At 38.9% G+C, this 23,315-nt stretch overlaps 1 protein-coding gene across 1 annotated transcript in view; it reads left to right on the forward strand.

The window, feature by feature from the left end:
- Window positions 1-23,315, forward strand: part of LOC118096467 (heparan sulfate glucosamine 3-O-sulfotransferase 1-like) — a 93,226-nt gene that overhangs the window by 30,585 nt on the left and 39,326 nt on the right. The window contains exon 2 of the mRNA XM_035138346.3: window positions 18,891-19,022. The gene's annotated coding sequence lies outside the window, so the exon portion shown is untranslated. The remainder of the gene's footprint in view (window positions 1-18,890; window positions 19,023-23,315) is intronic.

Raw genomic sequence — 23,315 nt, forward strand, 5'->3', positions numbered from 1 at the left:
ATCCTTTTAAAGTCTTATCTTCAACATTGCCTTACCCATAAATATATACATATAATTATTTAACAATGATGCAATATGTATATATGTCTGTCATTAAAACAAATTGGAATGCACCTGTTTTACCATACAAAGAACCAGATTGGGTGGTAGAATAGTCTTTATTTGCTATCTACTTATTTTGTTGAAGAAGTAAATCTTCAGTGCAGTTATGTATTAGTAGTTAGCATCACAAACAGCAATTCCACAGATAGTCCCCCCCCCCAAAAAAAAAGTTTGCAAGAATGGTAGGAGGTAAACTTTTTGGTGTGCTCAACTTGGTTGTCAGGTCTGAGTCTGTAGCTGGACAAGCCACACCTGGGGGGAAGCCTGATTCTGTCACAAGCAGCAAGGCCAGAGGCAGAAGGCATGGTCAAAGTCTGGCTGATGATCAGGTTACAGGGGATTTAGATTGGAATCAGAAGGGACAGAAGCAGAAACATAGCTGAAGTCAGGCCAGAAGTCAGGCTCAAGAAATATGGTCTGTATTACCAGTTGTAGTAAGAAATGGTACATACTAACAAACAGGCTTGACCTCAGGGGTTTTATATGATCTAGGATGTGTCACATTATGAAAGCAGGGCAAGGTTGCTGTCAGCTAATGCCTTTTTGGGTGGAATTGTTAGACATCTGAATATTGCTGTCCCAGGAGCTAAGATACGAGAGATTGGCTGCTGGAAACCCTGTCTCAAGATCTACCCTCTCACCTTTTAGTAGAACCTGCTGAGGTTTTTCTTTCTTTCTTTTTTCTAATACTCGGGGTGTGGTATGGATAGAGTTTGATATAATTATTTCTGGTGGATTACTTCACTGTTCATTCCACAGCATCACAAATTCAGGATCTTATACTAGTCCATGAAGACAGTGTTTTCCACGTGTATGAAAGGGCATGGAAATATTTTTTCATTTTTCAAGTGATGCAGCGCAGCATCATGTCTTGCCCCATGGGCATCACTTCACCACATTCAGAAACTAATAAAGCCTGTTGAAGTGATATTATTCTTAGTTTCTGTGGATCTGCAACAAAACTCATTGCATTTTGTTTGGCTTCATATAGATATTACAGTACTCGCATTGTGTAAATGTCTCTTCCCCCTTCCCCCATTATATTACTTATATAAAGTATAAAATTGATCAAATTATCTTATAATTCTTTTATGAGAATGTATTAAGTTTTTTCTGTCTTTCCCTTCTCATAGTCATAAACTTGGCATAGTGCTAATCCCTTTTCATATAAAAGCATTAAACCTGTTTGAGCCATCTGACTGCAGAGCAACCCCATTCAACCAAATGACCTTGAGGGCATTCAAGTCATGGATGCTCTGAGAATTCCTTTCCTCATCTCCCTTCCAGCCTCTGAAGCTGCATCTTTCACTGGTTCTTAAATACATGTTTGGCATGTGCTGCCTGTAATCCATAACTTGCTAAGCTTTTGCTTTTAATTATTCTGCTAATGTGGGCAAACATAAACATTCTCTTTTAGCAGGAATGATGCAGTATGAGATAATTCACATGTCTACATGGCAATACAACATGCCTTGGATTCTCGATACGAATCCAAGGCAGACCTTTTAACATCACAGTAATCCAAGTTTATGCACCAACTACCGGTGCTGAAGAAAGTGAAATTGACCAGTTCTATGAAGACTTACAACACCTTCTAGAAATGACACCAAAGAAGCATGTTCTTCTCATTATAGGGGATTGGAATGCTAAAGTAGGGAATAAAGAGTTAAAAGGAATAACTGGCAAGTTTGGCCTTGGAGTTCAAAATGAAGCAGGGCAAAGGCTAATAGAGTTCTGTCAAGAGAACAAGCTGGTCATCACAAACACTCTTTTCCAACAACACAAGAGACGACTCTACACATGGACATCACCAGATGGGCAGCATCGAAATCAGGTTGATTATATTCTCTGCAGCCAAAGATGGAGAAGCTCTATACAGTCAGCAAAAAACAAGACCTGGAACTGACTGGATCAGATCATCAGCTTCTTATAGCAAAATTCCAGCTTAAACTGAAGAAAGTAGGAAAAACCACTGGGCCAGTAAGATACAATCTAAATCAAATCCCTTATGAATACACAGTGGAAGTGAGGAACAGGTTTAAGGATTTAGATTTGGTGGACAGAGTGCAGAAGAACTATGGATGGAGGCTTGTAACATTATACAGGAGGCAGCAACGAAAACCATCCCAATGAAAAGGAAATGAAAGAAAGCAAAGTGGCTGTCCAATGAGGCCTTACAAATAGTGGGGGAGAGAAGGCAAGCAAAATGCGAGGGAGATAGTGAAAGATACAGGAAATTGAATGCAGATTTCCAAAAAATAGCAAGGAGAGACAAGAGGGCCTTCTTAAATGAGCAATGCAAAGAAATAGAGGAAAACAACAGAATGGGAAAAACCAGAGATCTGTTTAAGAAAATTGGAGATATGAAAGGAACATTTCATACAAAGATTACCATAATAAAGGACAAAAGTAGAAAGGACCTAACAGAAGCAGAAGACATCAAGAAGAGGTGGCAAGAATACACAGAGGAATTATACCAGAAAGATATGGAGGTCTCATACACCCCAGGTAGTGTGGTTGCTGACCTTGAGCCAGACATCCTGGAGAGTGAAGTCAAATGGGCTTAGAAAGCACTGCTAATATCAAGGCCAGTGAAAGTGATGATCTTCCAGCTGAACTATTTAAATTTTTAAAAGATAATGTTGTTAAGGTGCTACACTCAATATTCCAGCAAGTTTGGAAAACTCAGCAGTGGCCAGAGGATTGGAGAAGATCAGTCTATATCCCAATCCCAAAGAAGGGCAGTGCCAAAGAATGCTCCAACTACCGCACAATTGCGCTCATTTCACACGCTAGCAAGGTTATGCTTAAAATTCTACAAGGCAGCCTTAAGCAGTATGTGGAAGTGCAAGCTGGATTTTGAAGGGGCAGACGAACCAGAGACCAAATTGCAAACATGTGCTGGATTATGGAGAAAGCTAGAGAGTTCCTGAAAAACGTCCACTTCTGCTTCATTGATTGCGCAAAAGCATTTGACTATGTTGACCAAAGCAAACTATGGCAAGTTCTTAAAGAAATGGGAGTGCCTGATCATCTCATCTGTCTCCTAAGAAATCTCTATGTGGGACAAGAAGCTACAGTTAGAACTGGATATGGAATAACCGATTGGTTCAAAATTGGGAAAGGAGTACGACAAGGCTGTATATTGTCTCCCTGCTTATTTAACTTACATGCAGAATTCATCATAACAAAGGCTGGACTGGATGAATCCCAAGCCGGAATTGAGATTGCTGGAAGAAATATCAACAACCTCAGATATGCTGATGACACAACCTTGATGGCAGAAAGTGAGGAGGAATTAAAGAACCTTTTAATGAGGGTGAAAGAGGAGAGTGCAAAATATGGTCTGAAGCTTAACGGCAAAAAAACTAAGATCATGGCCACTGGTCCCATCACCTCCTGGCAAATAGAAGGGGAGGAAATGGAGGCAGTGAGAGGTTTTACTTTCTTGGGTTCCATGATCACTGCAGATAGTGACAGCAGTCATGAAATTAAAAGACGCCTGCTTCTTGGGAGAAAAGCAATGACAAACATAGATAGCATCTTAAAAAGGCAGAGACATTACCTTGCCAACAAAAGGTCTGTATAGTTAAAGCTATGGTTTTCCCAGTAGTGATGTATGGAAGTGAGAGCTGGACCATAAAGAAGGTTGATCGCTGAAGAATTGATGCTTTTGAATTATGGTGCTGGAGGAGACTCTTGAGAGTCCCATGGACTGCAAGAAGATCAAACCTATCCATCCTGAAGGAAATCAGCCCTGAGTGCTCACTGGAAGGACAGATCCTGAAGCTGAGGCTCCAATACTTTGGCCACCTCATGAGAAGAGAAGACTCCCTGGAAAAGACCCTGATGTTGGGAAAGATGGAGGGCACAAGGAGAAGGGGACGACAGAGGATGAGATGGTTGGATAGTGTTCTTGAAGCCACCAACATGAGTCTGACCAAACTGCGGGAGGCAGTGGAAGACAGGAGTGCCTGGCGTGCTCTGGTCCATGGGGTCACGAAGAGTCGGATACGACTGAACGACTAAACAACACACATGGCAAATAGGAATGAGATGGATATCAAATTGGAGGGTGGGTGCACATTAAGTGGCATCAGTTATGAAATCAGGTTTATTATCACTGATTTTTTTTCCACGAAACAATTTATCACATTTTATAGGACTATCGTAATTTTCTGCTTTATGCCCTTTTAATCCATTGTTGGTATATATTGGTGGAGGGCTTTGGGAATATATATTGTACTATATATTTTGGGAACATGTTTGCTCACCTTGCAGTTGTACAGCACTTAAGATATAATAACCAATTTTGCATTATGGTTCCTAAGATCAAGGAGCAGATTTTTTTTCTTGGGATAATATTTAACATCATTTTGAATCAAGATTGTGTATTGAATCTTTTGGAATTACCCTGATTTCAGGCACTGCACTGCTTGAAACTGCACTGCTTCTTAAAATCCCCAAGCGCCAGATACAAGACTGCTGGTATTTTTGTAAGAAAAGGTTTGCCAGTCTTTTCTAGCATGAAAATCTTGCCTTGAATTTCTCTACCAAGGTAACAAATAATCAGATTGGAATAATATTCAGGTAGGTTTATTACAGGCATCCATACATACAGTGAATTACACAGGGTGGCACTGTGGTCTAAACCACTAAGCCTCTTGGGTTCGGCAGTTTGAATCTGCACAACAGGGTGAGGTCCCGTTGTTCTGTCCCAGCTTCTGTCAACCTAGCATACCAGTGCCAGTAGATGCATAGGTACCGCTGCAGGGAAGGTAAACTGTTTCCTTGCGCTCTGGCACTTGTCACCGTCCTCCGTGTGCCAGAAGCGGTTTAGTCATGCTGGCCACATGACCCGGAAAGCTCTGTGGAAAAACAGTGGCTCCCTCAGACTGAAGGCTGAAATGAGCTCCGTACAACAAAGTTGAATTCGACTGCACTTAACCGTCTAGGGGTCCTTTACCTTTACCTTTTGCTTCTTGAATATTCTTGCAACTTAAAACAAATAGCTTTCATCTTTCTTTTATTTATTTATTTATTTATTTATTTATTTATTGTCTTTCAGGCTACAGTTTCTATAGGTAAACTCAAACACTGATTGTGTGAGAACAAATATTATTCCAAGCAGTATGAAAAGATGACATGCAACATTAGTTCCAAATAATAATGTTACAATGTATTAAGGAAAGAGATAACATTGCAAAAATGCAATACTGTAGTAAATGGACTCGTTGATCCAGGGCAATGCCTGATCAACAAACTAATGTGACTAATATATAATTAATGAATCATGCCTAAGATCAAATGTGTTTCAACCATGTGGATTTTTCTCAGTGGTCAAAATATTTGTTCAACATGCAGCTTGCCATGGAAAATGTTGCTACTTGGTTAGTCTGGTGTGGTGAGGTAACTACCCATAACCATGAAATTTCAATGCACAAATGGCAATCTTGATGGCGTGCAAGCTAGTGTAAAAGATAGCGTTTTTCTAAAAGGTAGTGTTTTCCAGTTGCACTCACTTTTGGAATATCTTCCAGATGTCAGCTACCCACCGCCAGTTTTAATAGTATAACCTTCTTATTGACACGCAACCTTGTTTGTGCACTGTTCGTATGGCTTTCACCTCACTGTGAACCTTATAATGTAAGCTAAAACACTTGGTTCAGGCATTCAGAATTCTCTTATGGAATGTCTAGTTTTCTCCACTCTGCAGCTAACCTTTGGCTTTTCAGGTGTTTGTATATTCAGCTGAAACAGGCACCTGTTGAGATGTTGGTGCAGCACAGGTTAACTAACCCTGCCCTACTTAAATCCCTTGGTTTCCCCTCCCCATCTATACATATAGTTTTTCTCTGCCCTTTGGTAATTTCATTATGTTCCATGGTTTACAAATGGTGCTGAATGTCAAAGTCTAATTTCCTGCCTCTGACTTATTTTACCTTATGTTCATTTCCACTGTTTTTGTGTCTTATAGGTTTCATTGTGCCAAGGCCCTCTCCTTGAGCCATTACACCTTTACTACAGTATTTTTAAGGTAAAGGTAAAGGTAAAGGGACCCCTGACCATTAGGTCCAGTCATGACCGACTCTGGGGTTGCGTGCTCATCTCGCATTATTGGCCGAGGGAGCCGGCGTATAGCTTCCAGGTCATGTGGCCAGCATGACAAAGCCGCTTCGGGCAAACCAGAGCAGCACATGGAAACGCCGTTTACCTTCCCGCTGTAGCGGTTCCTATTTATCTACTTGCATTTTGACGTGCTTTCGAACTGCTAGGTTGGCAGGAGCTGGGACCAAGCAACGGGAGCTCACCCCGTCACAGGGATTCGAACCGCCAACCTTCTGATCAGCAAGCCCTAGGCTCAGTGGTTTAACCACAGCGCCACCTGGGTCCCCTTTAAGGTTCCTCTTTAAATCCCACTTTTCCAGCAAAGCCTTTCCTTATTATCCCTAGATCTACCCAAATTGTGCTTCTGCTACCGCTTGATCCCCCATCCCATGGATACTATTGGGCTGTCAGTTTCTTGGGAATTGTCTTTCAGCTATAATCACTCTGAAGAGGATTGTGATACTCCTTTAAAATACAGGAAGCAGGAAAGGTTGCTGATAAATATTTTTTTAAAAAAAACAAACCAGAAATGGTATCTCTGCTGCTCATCCTTGTGACCAAAGAGAAATTCTCCAGAGTTACTTCACTGTACAAGCTGCCCCTTGCCAAGCATGCATGAAAGCTCTTATTCTGGAGAGCTACTGAGCAGTAGTAAATGCTGGTTCTTGTGCACCTTCTTTCATGGCTTAAAGGATAAGAAATGAAATTGAGGGATCTCCCAAATGTTCAGTCTCATTGCTATAATCGTGTTAGCTGGGGATTTTTATTCACATTTATAAGGTACAAAAAGATATAGTCTGGCAGGACTTCCTGATGATAGTATGTCTTCTGGCAAGGATTCATTCCAAAATATAGGCTTTTGAAAGCAGATTGTCATTCCCTGCTTTGAGGGGAAATGTGCACACAACAGAGTTACTAGGACAGTGTTTTGTGGGCATAAAATCAGAGAGGCAAAGAGAGAGAGAGGGAGAAGGAGAGGGAGAGGGAGAGGGAGAGGGGGGGGGAGAGAGACCCTTTCAGAAAAGAAGCTTTTAATCCTTGATTAGTTGGCTAGGAAAATTGCAGACAGTTAATCTGCTGCCACCATTAAAAATTATGTCGGTTCTGACCTTTCATTTTCCTTTAGGGTAACTAGAACCATGAAAATTGGCTTGTTACACAGAGCTGCCTCCCTGGCCAAAGAGTAATACCCATCACAGTTTCCTTTAGGGATATGATTTTTTCCCCATTACAAAATGGAGTTACTGTGTACAGTTGTGGACAATGTTTTTAGTTTATAATTTCTTTGTACAATGCAAGTTTAGTTTTGTGCACAGTCAATGCAAAGGAAAAATAATAATCATATGCTTATGCTATTTACATTATCTAGATCATGAGCAAAGCACAAGTTCTCCTTATAAGGAACATCCGCTCAGCGTCTAGCGTAACATTGAGTCAATGATGTTTCAAGGACTAGAGAGGAAATTTTGCCCTCAGTAACTTTAAGTGTCAAAAATATACTAGATGTAAGATTGCATCTAGGCCACAATTTTCTACTTGGCATTCTTCCTCTTTGTTATATTTTCAGATGACTTAATATCAGATTTGAGCCTTGTTTTGTTGTAATTTGATTTGATGTGACATATATACATGAGGGAAAGAAGCAATTCAAATTCTGGCTATACCTTGTTAATACATTTAAAATAAATATTAGGAAAACATTAGGAAATATTAGGAAAACATTAGGAAATAAAATGGAAGGACATGCTGTAATATTCTGGATCTTATTCTGTATAGCTGATTCTAGGTTAGAAATATTTATCGTGTAGGCTGGCTTTAGAAGATGTAGGCCTGACTTCATCAATCATTAAGAAAGATTCTGTATCTGCAGGTCACTACTATAGTGATGGAATCTTTCTAAAATAATTTTCAAATAAGGAAAAGAACTAGTCAGCATTGATTTATCTGTGATACTAGCTGGCAGAATTTCTTTTTCAAGAATAGCTATATGAAGAGGAAATTGTGACCTTAAGACATAGCTGCCAAGTCTCCCGCTGAAAAATGCGGGATCAGCAGCGGCGCGGCACCGGAAGTCGCTTCTATGCATGCCTGGACATGCGTAGAAGCAACTTCTGGTGCCGCTCTGCCCGATTTCCAGTGCCCAGACATGGGCAGAGCGACACCGGAAGTCGCTTCTATGCATGCCTGGACATGCGTAGAAGCAACTTCTGGTGCCGCTCTGCCTGTTTTCCAGTGCCCAGGCATGCGCAGAGCGGCACCGGAAGTCGCTTCTATGCATGTCCAGACATGTCCGGTGCCCAGACATGGGCAGAGCGGCACCCAAAATGCAGCCTCCCTGGCAGGTAGGAAATCTGGGGGATTTCTGGGATTTTTTTCTGTTCGGGATAACAGCGGGAAACGGATTAAAATCCGGGGGTTTCCCATGAAAAATGGGAGACTTGGCAGCTATGCCTTAAGACAGGCATCCCCAAACTTTGGCCCTCCAGATGTTTTGGACTACAATTCCCATAATCCCTGACCACTGGTCCTCTTAGCTAGGGATTGTGGGAGTTGTAGGCCAAAACATCTGGAGGGCCGCAGTTTGGGGATGCCTGCCTTAAGACTATCATTTCCATGTGCGCTACTAATTTTTTACTATCATTTTCTTATACACAAACATGACATCAGTGCAGAATCCAAAGAGTGACTATAATGCTGTACCCTGTGTTATATTATCTCTTATTGGTTCTGTGATTCTATCCATGCAGAGTAGGTTCTCTTTCTACAATTTATTTGCACAAGTCTCTCACCTTTAAATTTGAATTGATGATTATAGGCTAGGAATATTTGAGGGATAATGAAGAGGAAATTGTTTATGAAATAGAGGAAGATGGAAATGTATAAATGTTAGAAAATGGCTTAAGATATAATATGAAAAATGCTAAGGATGGATTAAAAATGGGACCCAGTGAGGGGGGAATCGAGGAAGTCTATATAACAATGTTAAGTAATAAGAAATATTGTTGTTATTGGGGTTTTTTTCCCTCTCTCTCTTTTTGGTCTTTGTCTTTTTTTTGTCTTCTGTATTTTTTTCATTCTTATAAATTAAATAAAGACCATTTGAAAAAAATAAATAAATTTGCAGGCTGGTTCACACGTAAGTGTTCATTACTTGATGACTGCAATTTCAGGTGGTGTCAAGCCTTGGCTTAGCTCCAAGGCAGGATGCAACTAGAGTTCAGGCTTAGGTTGGAAAGGGCTGGCAGGGCATTAAATTGAGTACAGGAGGTCAAGCACTGGCTCAGGAAGATGTTGGTCAAAGAGTACAGAGTCAGAGACGGGTGAAAAGTTGAATTCCAAGGTAGCAATAGATGATTAGAGGGGCAAGAAGCAGATAGAAGATCAAAAGGCAAAAAGGGGTCATGAAAAGCAAGGCAATGCAAACAAAACAGCAGTCGCTATGTAGTTTTTCTGGCACCTTTTACATTAGGCATAAATCTAGTCAGATTTAATCTTATATATTCTTCTGTTTGTCTTAAATCATGTCCAGTATACAGAATGAAAATTCATAAAGTACCATTTGTTAGGACAGTTGTCAGAAGCAGAACCATTTTAGCTTTGGTAATTCATTTCGAAAAGCAAAATCCTAGCTTTCGTGGTTGGCAAGAAAACTGAAAAATGTGTGAAGTTTGTGCCCTGAGCAATGATTCTCTCAGATGCAGCATTCAGGGTGTAGTTGTTAGACACAGAAGATAGACAATAAACTTAAATTTAAATCTGATTGTAGTTTGGTCTATTGACATATTCCATAGAGAGATATACATGTGATATAGGATTGTCAAGTAAATTAGTTGATTAACTACACTCAATCTTGTTACTTCTGCTGTTCTGACAAAGCCCAGCTTCCTCCTCCTTAGAACCTTTTCTTAGTCTGTGTAGTTTCTATTCTATCCATCCCTGTACTGTTTTCTGCCTACTGCTACCGGTATTTGCTTCTACCATCATAGCACCAACATGCCTTCTTCCCAAATCCCACCCTTATTTACTAGCTCCCTTTTCCTGCTTCTTGTGAAACTGCTCCTCTTTCATCCAGAAAGTAATTGTCCTCCATTATATTTTCATCTCTTGATCTCCATCTATTTGTTCTCCCCAAAATTCAACTCTTCCCCTTTAGATATTGCTTCTTCTCCCAGATATTGCTTTGAAGACCACTGTAGCGGCAGCAATAGCCATTTCTGTCTTTCTAAATTGTAATAGTTCCAGCTCCTTTTCAGCCTTTAAAGTTTACTCTATACGAATCAACTCCTCCTTGTAATAGTTCCAGCTCCTTTTCAGCCTTTAAAGTTTACTCTATACGAATCAACTCCTCCTTGTTGGAGTCTTGCACTCTACTCCATATTACAGTCTTACCTTTCCTCATAAGTACATCTCTTATCAGATCTAATAAAGGGATGGTAATACTTTTTTACAATGCTTTCAAGTGGCCAAAACACTTTGCATGCATTATTTAGTTACAACACAACAGTGATAAGGTATCATTCCTTATATTGCTGATTGAGTGTGGGAGATGACACTTGGAGACAATGACTTGTGATTGCATGGCAGAGGAAAGATTTGAACTGAGAACATTGCTTCATAGTTCAGCCTCTTAGCCTCTATGACACACCAACTCGCATCTAGATGCTTGACTCACCTTTTTCTTTTTCGACAACACCCCCCCCCCATTATTGCTTCATGTTTTTAAGATTCCTCTCTGATCAAACTGCTTCTCAACCTTTGCCATGACTCATCTCATTGTCTTGAATTTTCACAAAGAACTGCTTTGCCTCTGTCTAATTCCTCAGGATATTCCTCAGGATATTGTCCCTTTTCAAAATGCTTAACAAGTGAGGGCTCTTTTGACCAAATTGTCTGAAATGTGGCAAGGGTGATGCAGTAAAACAGCACCTGAATATTCAATGCTACAAGGATGAAAAATGTTGAGTGTGGACATCAGAAGAAAGGCTGGGTTTTCTCAGTAATCAAAGTGGAAACAAAATAAATAAGATACAATTAACAGTAACATGTGAAACAATAATGAAAGTAAAACAAAACAAATGAGATTTTAACAAATGGAAGACAAAACAAATGGGGCTGCCACAAATAAAATGATAAATGAAGCAAAAATGTTTTTACTTGAGGTGCATGTTTCTGCTAAACTCTTTCTTTACCTGTTTGCTTTTCCACTCTAAAATTGCATCAGCATCCTGTATGGTCCAACTAGATATTTGTAAACATGTATTTGGAAGTCTGTGTTGAGGCACGGGGGGGGGGGTCTTGGGGATTCAGGGCACAGAAGTAGCAAAGAAAAATATTTAAATGTTTCCTCTCCTGCCTCTATTTATCCACAACAAATCAATCCTTCCTGAGAGGTGAGGGAATAGCTAGTTCTTTAAGAACAGTTGGAGGTTACATTTTGACATCTACTTAGTACTGTACGTACTGGACAGTTCTCAAAATCTAGAACCGTTATCAATTGTTTTTTACTTCTTCAATCTTTATGCTGTGGTGCAATTGGCTGGATTAGGAGAATACCCTGTGGAATTTTTGCTTAATAAAGGCAAATGAATCACACTAGATTATTACTTACCTTCCTCACCTGTCTTATTTGCTTGTAATAGTTCCAGCTCCTTTTCAGCCTTTAAAGTTTACTCTATACGAATCAACTCCTCCTTGTTGGAGTCTTGCACTCTACTCCATATTACAGTCTTACCTTTCCTCATAAGTACATCTCTTATCAGATCTAATAAAGGGATGGTAATACTTTTTTACAATGCTTTCAAGTGGCCAAAACACCAAAATAGCCATTTCTGTCTTTCTAAATTGTAATAGTTCCAGCTCCTTTTCAGCCTTTAAAGTTTACTCTATACGAATCAACTCCTCCTTGTTGGAGTCTTGCACTCTACTCCATATTACAGTCTTACCTTTCCTCATAAGTACATCTCTTATCAGATCTAATAAAGGGATGGTAATACTTTTTTACAATGCTTTCAAGTGGCCAAAACACTTTGCATGCATTATTTAGTTACAACACAACAGTGATAAGGTATCATTCCTTATATTGCTGATTGAGTGTGGGAGATGACACTTGGAGACAATGACTTGTGATTGCATGGCAGAGGAAAGATTTGAACTGAGAACATTGCTTCATAGTTCAGCCTCTTAGCCTCTATGACACACCAACTCGCATCTAGATGCTTGACTCACCTTTTTCTTTTTCGACAACACCCCCCCCCCCCATTATTGCTTCATGTTTTTAAGATTCCTCTCTGATCAAACTGCTTCTCAACCTTTGCCATGACTCATCTCATTGTCTTGAATTTTCACAAAGAACTGCTTTGCCTCTGTCTAATTCCTCATCTCTTCATTAGTATGACAGTATAATTTACACTCCCCACACTCTGTTGCTGGTAAAGTGGCCCTCAGTGTACTATAACCTTCAAGGTACTAGGACAACTAGGATATGGTATTTTTGCCATGCCTATAATAAGTAAAATTTTGAACTTACCTCATAGATGCAAATTAAAAATATCCAGGATGTATTCAGTTGCTCCCTGACAGGGCTATCAAAATTATGATTCTTCCACAATGCATAAAAAGTTGTAATTTCATACAGATAGTCCAACGGATCCTGATTATTAGTAAACAGGATAAGTTTACTTCTCTCCCTGACATGAAGTGAGTCTCATAATAGTGATCAACAGATTGATACAGGACAATCTAAAAGCACAAAGAAAATATAAATGTGCGAATAAACTAGGAGTGTAAGTACTTTTTTAAAAAAAACTTAGATACAACTCGCCACTTCGCATTCATTAACAATATTCATTTTGCAGGAAGGCAGATTTTGTAGCAGCCTGTATCATATTAAAGGTTGAAAAATATAAGTTTCACTTATTCGTATACAATAAAACAGCAATCATACCATATCTCTAAAATAAAATATGTGGAACTTTAACAGCTTTTGCTGGGTTTTAATATCCATGCAATTATATGAATAATGTATGCAAGTTGTAAATGCCATCAAAGAAAAAACTTATGCTTTTGCATTTTCTTCTAACTTTTATCTCCAAAGAAAAATAATGTTAACAATTGTTTTTGAAACATCTTGGAAAAAAGAAAGATCCAAATCAGCCATCAAAGAAGGCTAGAAAACAGTGTTACTTAGCCATATGAAAATGTTGCTAGATTTATTGCATAAATTCTAAACTTACATATCAAGTGATACCAGTTAAAATATATCCTTCCATTTGTTAAACACCGAAAACCAGTAGTTCTAAATCAGATTTAATGTTCACCTTTTAATAATAATAATAATAATAATAATAATAATAATAATAATAATTTATTATTTATACTCTGCCCATCTAGCTGGGTTTCTCCAGCCACTCTGGGCGGCTTCCAACAAAATATTAAAATACAGTAGTCCTTCAGATATTAAAAGCTTCCCTAAACAGGGCTGCCTTCAGATGTCTCCTAAAAGTCTGGTACTGTAGTTGGTTTTTCCTTTGACACCTGATGGGCACCACCGGGTGGGCACCACTACCAAGAAGACCCTCTGCCTGGTTCACTGTAACTTCACTTCTCACAGTGAGGGAACTGCCAGAAGGCCCTCGGCGCGGACCTATGTTAAACTCTTTCATCATTGTTTAAATACTATTAGAGTTTATAATACACAGATCAGCAACTATTTGTTCAAGGTTCAAGCCTTACCCTCAGAGGAGTGCTACTCGGCTCAAAGGTTGGGAGCCTGTGCTTGATTCCTATATCATTTTATTCCACAGAGTGGCTGGGAAAACCCAGCCAGATGGGTGGGGTATGAATTTTATCATCATCATCATCATCATCATCATCATCATCATCATCCCATTTTCTTACAGGAGAGAATTTGGATACTGATATGAGATATTGCATTCCATGGCAAATTGGTAGTACATTCAGATAACATTATGTAGGAAAGAGGGATATTGGGGGTAAAAACACATGGAAATAGTCCAATCTGGAACATAAAGCACTGGAAAACTTAGAGGATATTGTCCCTTTTCAAAATGCTTAACAAGTGAGGGCTCTTTTGACCAAATTGTCTGAAATGTGGCAAGGGTGATGCAGTAAAACAGCACCTGAATATTCAATGCTACAAGGATGAAAAATGTTGAGTGTGGACATCAGAAGAAAGGCTGGGTTTTCTCAGTAATCAAAGTGGAAACAAAATAAATAAGATACAATTAACAGTAACATGTGAAACAATAATGAAAGTAAAACAAAACAAATGAGATTTTAACAAATGGAAGACAAAACAAATGGGGCTGCCACAAATAAAATGATAAATGAAGCAAAAATGTTTTTACTTGAGGTGCATGTTTCTGCTAAACTCTTTCTTTACCTGTTTGCTTTTCCACTCTAAAATTGCATCAGCATCCTGTATGGTCCAACTAGATATTTGTAAACATGTATTTGGAAGTCTGTGTTGAGGCACGGGGGGGGGGGGTCTTGGGGATTCAGGGCACAGAAGTAGCAAAGAAAAATATTTAAATGTTTCCTCTCCTGCCTCTATTTATCCACAACAAATCAATCCTTCCTGAGAGGTGAGGGAATAGCTAGTTCTTTAAGAACAGTTGGAGGTTACATTTTGACATCTACTTAGTACTGTACGTACTGGACAGTTCTCAAAATCTAGAACCGTTATCAATTGTTTTTTACTTCTTCAATCTTTATGCTGTGGTGCAATTGGCTGGATTAGGAGAATACCCTGTGGAATTTTTGCTTAATAAAGGCAAATGAATCACACTAGATTATTACTTACCTTCCTCACCTGTCTTATTTGCTTGTGTAAGATTTTGAAATCACAAAATACCTACAATTTGGCCCTTCACTAAGCCCACCCATATGTTATGATGGTGTTGACAATGTGAGAATTGTGTTTGCTAGCAGATCTGTCTCCCTCTCATGCTTTCTTATCTGTAATAAAAAAGAAATACAACATTTGCCCATGAGAGAGAGGGGAGAATGTAGAAACTTAGTGGGAATTGCTACTAATCAGCTATTGTAACCTACTGCTCATCCAAAAAAATTTTATATAGCAGTGACATCAGTTGTCTGGGAATTATGAATCAGAAAGTTTCTGAAATACTTTCCAGAAGATTTTGCTGTGCTATAAATCAAAGCAGATCTAGTGTGTCAATCTTAGTTGATTTATATATATATATTTTAAGAAAGCATATCATGTTGATTTTAAATGGCCTATACAATATATTAAAATTTTCTACAAGCTAGCAATTAGTAGGTGAACTAGAATATATGAATATATAAGGAAATCAATACTTGTGCAGTTTTAATTACTTGTACTTCATTATTACTAATCTTTTGAAGAAACAATAAATTTCTGAAAATGGGTTGTTTTGTAGAAAATCAAGCAGTGGGTTTTGTTTTTTTGAAAATGTTTCAACCTATATTACTGAAATAAACACACCTGGGATAGCAATTAATTATTTTGCATTTTATCAGTTTTTATGTCTGACTGTTTCCCCCTACTAAAACAAATCTCTATTGAATTTTGCTTCTGCGATTCACACTCTTGTGTTTAAGCTGATGCAAGCCTCCTGTCGCTTGGCCTTTACTTACTTGAGATAATAGACTGTAGGAGTTGATCGGGACAATTTGAAAGATCTGTGATAGAAGGGGTTGGAATAGCTCACTGAGGAACATATGAAACTAATGTTGTACATTCAGTTTCTTCTCTTCACATTCTGTCCTGCATTAACATTCACAGTTGGCAGAACTAGCATGACAGAGCCTCAAAGGCAATTTTTATTTTCTGAGTTCAAGCAGCTGCATGAAACTGGGTTAAGCTATTACAGTTCTCTTGTTCTGAAACTCACCCCAAGGCTGGAGAGGCAATAATGGGATAACTTTGCTGGTCCAATTTCTGGTTTTGTCACAAGATCTTTGATTAAATCACCAGGACTAGCGCTACATAAATTTTGGGAATACAGAGACTAACTCTGCAGTAGAATTTCCTCTGACAGTGAATGATAGAGCAAAATGAAGAATGAGGCTATGCAATGACCATGAAGTCCCACACTGTACAATCAGAATGGCACGCTGCAGTTCTTGGTGGCAAGTGACATGGGTGATGGGAGTGGGAGATGCACGTTTGAATGCTTCAGAATTTATGCAGTTTCCTGCATATAGAAAAGTAACCAGAGGGACAGAGGTTTACACACAAACATATCTGGCATAACTTAGTGATCTGCCTAAGATGAAAGGTGGCAAAATATTTAGCCAAGTTTTGAAATATGCCACCTCCATGCTGTGATTTCTGATACAGCAATTTAAGTGTTCTCCTCCTCCTCCTCCTCCTTCCACTGAAACATAACATTATTGATAACCAATTGGAAGTGCATAAAAACAGATGGAGCAATCAATATGAGGATGGTTTGGAATAAAAACAGGCATTTTGGAACTATTTTCATTTGTACAGCAGCAGTTTCCGCCCCCCCCCAAACCGACAAATGTTTATTTTACCATTTCTTCAGATATTTCTTGATCTGTTTTGTCGGTGGCAAAATGTGAACATAGCTCCTGGAAAGGAGGGGAAAGGTCCTGTGAAGAAGACTTAAAAATACCCTGTTGACTAGCAAGCACCAATACAAACTTCACTTTTGCACCTCTGTTAAAGTTATAAAAGATTTGCCATGTGGGTGGAAAAGAGGGTTCCTTTTCAAAACTAATGAGTTAAAAGCCCCACTTGCCTTGCCTAGCTTAGTCCCATAGTGAACAGTTATCTGGATTGTGGCCTATGTCTTGAAAATATCACCAATGTCATTTTATTCCCAGGTATTTATATAGGAGCAATTGATACTTAAACCACACTTTAATATAAAAAAGTGCTGTATTAGACCTTGCCACTACTGAGGTTCATTGTTCGAAAACATACAGGAGCATGTTAGATATGAAGCAAATAAAGTTCAGTGTGACATTGGGGAGCTGCGTTCAGGTCAGTTCTGGCATTGCATTATGAAGTACTCTAAAAAGCATTATTGTACTTGTTAATACTTTTCACAGGTGCAAGTGACTTATGTAGATTCACCTACCAAACTTGTAATCTGGTGAACCGGGTTTGCTTCCCCACTTCTCCACTTGCAGCTGCTGGGTGACCTTGGGCTAGTTACACTTCTCTGAAGTTTCCCAACCTCACTCACCTCACAGAGTGTGGTTTTTTTTGGGGGGGGGGAAGGGAAAAGGAGATTATTAGCAGCTTTGAGACTCCTTAGGGTAGTGATAAAGCTCCTCCTCCTCCTCCTCTTCTTTAAAGGAACATTTCACATGGAAGCAGCTGAAATAGCTTTGTATTTATTAACTCTGCAAATATTGTAATACAAATTTCCAGGGAAATCTGCCTTTGATAGTCTTTGAAACCTTTTGAGTGTCTCTCCTCTCCCCCCCCCCTCATTGATTCTCTGAACTTTTGGCACAGCCACACATTCCAGCTTTGCAACAAAGTGATGTGATTTGTGAGTTATGCTCCTGTTTTCCTAAATAAACAAATAAAATCTCCCCTGCAGTAGTGACAGAAAGCAAGTGTTCCCTCAGAGATTAGGGTCTTATGATGATGATTTTGATGTTGTTGTTGTTGTTGTTGTTATACACTTGAATGGTGGTATTGAAATTTTAATCCTGAATGGCTATTGCCATGCTTAATTAACAAGCACATCATAATAGAATCTACTTCTCCACCAACTGTTACCAGCAGGTATTGACAAGAAAGCCATGTAAACTCTACAGATGACTGCTGGTATGCTTAAAGGAGCAGAAAAACACACTCTTTTTCAGCATCCCACGGGGTGGGGTGGCTTTGTATATTAGACTACAAGTTTTTCTGGAAGATGCAGTTAGGAGATTGCTGAAATCTATTGCTAACGCTCCAGCTGCTATTGTAAAAAATATCCTATCAACCCCATGTTGTCAGTACTTCAAAATTGCTATTATTTAAAAAGGAATAATTTCTAGGAAACTCCAAAATGTGTAAAAAGAAACGTACGTGGAACGATTCTGAGGAAATAGTATGCATTTATAATCTTACTGTTGTGCAGATGATTTTTCATGCGTCATGGCTATACCCTTGAAGCCATCATTTTCTCATAATAGCAAGATTCTTTCTTGCCTACCTCAGTTGAAATTTTAGTTGGCCTCCTAAAACTTTCTCATGGGTAGAAGTAAACATATTTTTTTGTATTCTAGTAATCCTACTTAGTCTTGATCACCCACTAAAATGTAATGCGGCCCATATATAAACTTCAGAATGGATATACAGTGTACACACACACACACACACACACACATATAAATAAATTTTATAAACCCTACAAAAGGAAATGCTTAACATTTTTATCATCTTCAATGTCTGTCTCTTAATATCCCAAGGCATATTTTAGCATATTCTTGCTCAGCCAGGATGCACTGTGCACTAAGACAATGGGTGTTGCTCACTGAAAACAAAAGTTGCTAAATCAGATGTTCACATACTGTTGCTAAACACATCACCTGGAATATTTCCTCTGACCCAGAATTCTATTAAAGATTACCTTGCCCAGTATGTGAGAGTTTGGGGGGGGGGTATGTTGCTGTGTTTTAAGACATTAATGTATATGTTTTCCTTACAGGTCTTACTAAATTCAGAAAGAAACATTACTCTATGGGTTGATGGTGTGATTTCCTCCTGTCATAGTACAGTTGCTGGAACAATTGTCTATCATTTCCAAGAGTTTCTAACAATTGCTACGCTATAAATCCAGGTAAGAACACTTTTGAGATGTACAATTGGTGTTTTTACCATAGATTCACTATAATTATCAGTAAAGTGTTAATTCAAAAAATCTCTCACACAGTGACATACTTGTTCCATATATTCTCTGTCCCCTGAATGGTGTTGTGTTATTTCATGGAAATGCCATATGTAAAGCAGACACAATCAAGGATTGGTCTCTTAATTCATACTTAGATTGTTCTCATCTGCAAGTGTCATGAGTTGTGTGGAGACGTCTTGGAGCGGGTGGTCAACTGTGGAAGATGACTGGGGGGAGATCGGGGAGTTGGATTAACTGAAGAATGACCTAGCACAGTGGTGGCCAAATGTGGCCCTCCATCTGGGAGTACAATTCCCATCATCCCTGACCTGTTAGCTAGGTATGTTGGGAGTTGTACTCCAAAAACAGCTGGAGGGCCAAGTTTGGCCACCACTGACCTAGCAGGTTGTGGGAGGAGAGACTGGAATCTCAGAAGTTGTCTGGCCCTGAAAAGGGGCCCAGTGTCCTGGGAGGTAGAGGTTCAGATCTTGGGGAGGGGCCAAGCCTAAAACCACCAGCAGTGGAATTGCCTCTGTTGGCACCTCCTGTCAGTGAAGAGTCCCTTCTGGGTAGGCAAGACTTGGACTGCTTGTGCCCACTCTGCACTTTGAAAGGAAGATGCAGGAGAGAGATTACTCGTTGGATCAATGTCTTAGCTTCAGTTTAGCCAAGTATTTTAACCTCTACTGTAGCATGGAACTGAAACATTGTAACCTGACTTACGTACAGCTTATTAAGTGTTGGGCAGTTGATCTTAAAGAGTTCCCGTTCTTTGTCCTGCATTGATAGCCAGGGCAGAAGTTTAGAGTATTCATGCAATTTCATAGCAAACTGCTATAGCAGCATGCTGATTGCTTTGTGTTGCCATTTTTGTCACGGTAATTTGCTAACTTGCATCTTGTTTCCACAAATATATAAAGATGGGGTGTTTCCTTTCCTTCACTATGTGTCCAGTGCCCTATTGCCCTTGTTTACATCACTGCAATTAACCAATTAAAATCCTATTGTGCAATAATAGTAACCTTCGACAAATTATATGCTTTGCTCTCAGCTTTCCTCCTGTTGTGCATTCAAATGTTTATTTGAAATACAGCTCAGGAATAATGTCCCTTTTTAAAGAAAAAAACCTCAAACTACTGTACTCAACCATCTAAATGTTAGATTATCATGCTGTTAGTGTGGGGGCACAATGGAAACCAAACATAATTGGTTTTTTTAAAAAAACAAAACCTAGAACTGATACATTTAAGAAAAATATTCTTTCCTTTTTAAATAAGAATGGTGTGGGGGCGGAATAGGGATTCAGATTCTAAATCCACTTGAATGCAAAGGATTCCAAGAGAAAACTCTCATAGAAATTGGCCCTTCACAATAAATAGTTAAGAAACTGAAAGCATTGCAGAATCTTAGCTCATTCAATCTCTGACTTATTTATATGATCAGAGGGTGACACAGAGATGGAAGTGAATTAGCAGCATGGAAAAGATAAGACCAACCGCTTTCCAAGGGTCTGTTAAGGTCTCATTCTCTATGCCAGTCACTTCCCAACTCCCCCCCCCCAAAAAAAACCACTTGAAAATTGCTGAAGGTCTTGGAAGACCACTTAATGATGTTTTTTGCCTGTTGTAGCAATTGTAATGCTCTGCGCTAAGTGATGTAATACAGTGGTACCTCCAGTTGCACGCGCGATCTGTTCCAGAGCTCCAGTCGGATCCTGAGGAATTCGCAACTGGAGGTGCTGCTTCTGCACATGCGCACGTGGCAAAACCCGAGAAAATACTTCCGGGTTTGCCGCGTTCGCATCCTGAAGGATATGCAACCAGAGCTGTGTGTATCCAGAGGTACCACTGTACAAAAAAAATGCAATATTAAAAAAACCATACAATATGAATTCCATAGAGCTTTACAGTGTTCTTCGCAGACAGACATACTGTAGACCACCTGAATGAAGCTCACAGATCACTGGTAGTCTGTGGGCCACAGTTTGGGAACCCCTGCTATATAAGCTGCACAAGCAACTTTTATAATTTGATATCTAGGACACCAGAGATCATAGAAGGTGCACAGCAATCATTGAATTAATGGTAGTAACACAGAATTTGGTTAACTAAACAGGGTTGCAATCATATATTTTCGTATCATAAAAATTGTAAATAAATAAATAATTTAATACTGCAAAGGCATAATCTGGTTTAAACAGTATCTGTGGTATCATTTGATGGTTGATTGAAAAATGATCTATTGGTGCTTACTGATTTATAGAATACGCGAACATTGCCTCATAAAGTATTTTTATTCAGAAAATTCTCATTCCTTCAATCCTTACAAGTAAGATGTTATATGCAAAGAATATATTGGTTTTTAATTTAAACAGGACACCCTTTGAAGGCCTTATAAATAACAATTTAATTATTAGTGTTATCTGAAACATGTTAATAATTAATGGATGTTAACGCTATAGAAGCGTTGAAACAAAAGGGAACATGGATACACATCTCATATTTATTGAAGCATAAATTATGAAAAGAAATTTATAAATATGCCCATAATTTTTATAATTTTAACAGTGGTCTAAATTCTGGCAGTTTAAATGCTTTGGAGTATAGGCTAATTGAAATCAAGAAATTATTTTTCAAAAAGGGTTGATGAAGAGTTATGCAAACATTGTGGAAGAACAGATAAATAACATATTCCTTTATTTCAGTATTTACAAATCAAACATAAATAAGTATGGTTCTTAAGAGTATGCAATTTTTGAAGTGGTGATATGATATAACAGCTAAGAAAATCTTGATATGGTACATGGTGTAGTGCAAGCATATTTTTTATTTGGAGTAATCTCATCAGCTGCTGTTTATGTTACACTCAAGTTAAGGATACTTAGCATTTTAATTATTGTATGCTGCATGTTTTCCTATGTACATATATTTTTTCTGTATTATTTTTGTTTGTTTATTGTGGTATGGTTGTTCAATAACTAAATATGGCCTTAATACCAATTCTAGGGAATTTTTAAATAAAACATTATCATCATATTCCTTAAAAATTAGTCTATATTTAAGATGTAAATGATTTAACAGTACTTTCTTCCACATTTGGTATTATTGCGGTGTTTACAATTGAGAGATAGTATTTGGCTCTGTATTAAGGATTTTATTTGTAGAAAATACTATTTTGATTTCTATTTGCTGTTGTGGGCTATCTGAGGGATAATAAATTGAAGCTAAAGCTGTGGCTGGGCAGTTTCTGGGTTTGGAAATTAGAAAACAGCCTGGTCTTTATAGGGTTGCACTATACTTGTAGGAGCTACTGTGTAGTCTGGGATTGCTCATTTACTGAATGCCAGGGTTCCTGCAATGGTTCAGAGTACTGTTTCCCAGATAATCTCATTACAAACATGGATAGCCTGGCCACAGTAAGGCACCCTCAGATAACTTCCCATTTGGATTACTTTAATGTGCTGTACGTAAGGCTTCTCTGAAACACGAACTGGCACAAACTGTGGTGGCTCAACTTCTAAGTGGATTCTAGAGCAACATTGCACCTCACAGCCTCCTCTTTACCAGGCTATACAATTCCCTCAAAAGGCTTGGTTTCCAAACACTTTATCATCTTGAGCGCCCTCCTCTGCACACATTTCAGCTTGTCGGTATCCTCTTAAATTGTGATTTGCAGAACTGGACACAGTACTCCAGGTGTGGTCTGATCAAGGCAGAATAAAGCAGCACTATGACTTCCTTTGATCATGACACTATACTTCTGTTGATGCCACCTTAGAATAGCTTTAGCTTTTTTTGCTGCATCACACTGTTAAGTTCGTGGTCTGCTAAGACTCTTAGATCCTTTTTCAAATGTAATACTGGCAATCCAGGTGTCCCCCAACTTATATTTGGGCAGGTGGTTCTTCCTGTCTAGGTGTTGAAACTTACATTTGTTCCTATTGAAATTCATTTTCTTAGTTTGAGATGAGTTCTCCAATATGTTACAGTCATTATGAATCCCGAATCTGTATTTTGCGGCATTAGCTATCCCTCCTAGTTTGGTGTCATCTGCAAATTTGATGAGAATCCCATCAATTCCTTCATCCAAGTCATTTATAAAGATGTTGAACAACAACAGGCCCAGGACAGAACCCTGCAGGACTTTGCTTGTCATTCCCCCCAGGATGTCAAAGATCAGTTAGTGAGCACTCTATGGGTTTGGTCCGGCAACCAGTTACAAATCCACCAAACGGATACCTCT

The sequence above is a fragment of the Zootoca vivipara genome, chromosome 5 (genome assembly GCF_965207765.1).
Source record: "Zootoca vivipara chromosome 5, rZooViv2.hap1.1, whole genome shotgun sequence".
Classification (NCBI taxonomy): Eukaryota; Metazoa; Chordata; class Lepidosauria; order Squamata; family Lacertidae; genus Zootoca; species Zootoca vivipara.